Below are 334 nucleotides of genomic sequence, written 5' to 3'. Positions count from 1 at the left end.
GCGGGCCAAACCCCGGGACGGACGATGGCCGCCTGTGGGTTTTGGCGTCAAGAGAGTGACGTCCGCGCCTTCGAGGAGGAGATCTCTCGGATGAACGAGGAGATCGACGCCACCGAGGAGAAGTACACCTGGAGAAGGTCCGCCAGTTCCGCGAGAGTCCGAGAAAATCCTGCAGAAGGAATCGGGCCCCCCAGGGCTTTTGGTGAGCAGTCGCCGCGCCCATTGCCGTCCAGCCAGCCGGCCCCAGGGCTCCTGTAGGCCGCGAGACGCTTCTGAAAATCTGACCGAATTGGACGCGTCGTTCGGTATGGTCCCGGCATTTCCCCAATAAAAT

This window comes from Penaeus monodon, chromosome 31, assembly GCF_015228065.2.
Source record: "Penaeus monodon isolate SGIC_2016 chromosome 31, NSTDA_Pmon_1, whole genome shotgun sequence".
In the NCBI taxonomy this organism is placed as follows: domain Eukaryota; kingdom Metazoa; phylum Arthropoda; class Malacostraca; order Decapoda; family Penaeidae; genus Penaeus; species Penaeus monodon.
This window is presented reverse-complemented; position numbering follows the sequence as displayed.